Source organism: Atta cephalotes (assembly GCF_000143395.1).
Source record: "Atta cephalotes unplaced genomic scaffold scaffold00017, whole genome shotgun sequence".
In the NCBI taxonomy this organism is placed as follows: domain Eukaryota; kingdom Metazoa; phylum Arthropoda; class Insecta; order Hymenoptera; family Formicidae; genus Atta; species Atta cephalotes.
The window spans coordinates 2,934,813-2,935,168 of NW_012130081.1; positions in this window are offsets into that span (position 1 = coordinate 2,934,813).

Below are 356 nucleotides of genomic sequence, written 5' to 3' on the forward strand. Positions count from 1 at the left end.
ATATATAAAATTAATATATATATAATTATATTGTGTATATATATAATACAGTAAAAAGTATGATATACGATTTAAAAAAAAAGAGAAAAATGAAAAATGATCACTGTAGGAAGTTATAATAACTCGTGTACGCGAGTTTTTTAATTAAAACTGATGATGTAACATCAATTAATTTAACGTCTAATATATCATTTAAATTCAAATATTTTTTTAGCTTTAAACACTATATTGGAAGCGCTTGTACTCTTTTATCTCTTGCGTTACGATGAATGCCGTTATTGTGCTGAAATAATCTGTCACAGCTAGCTAAAGCAATAGTACGCGTCCATTTGGTGACAATTCAATGGCAGTCATTG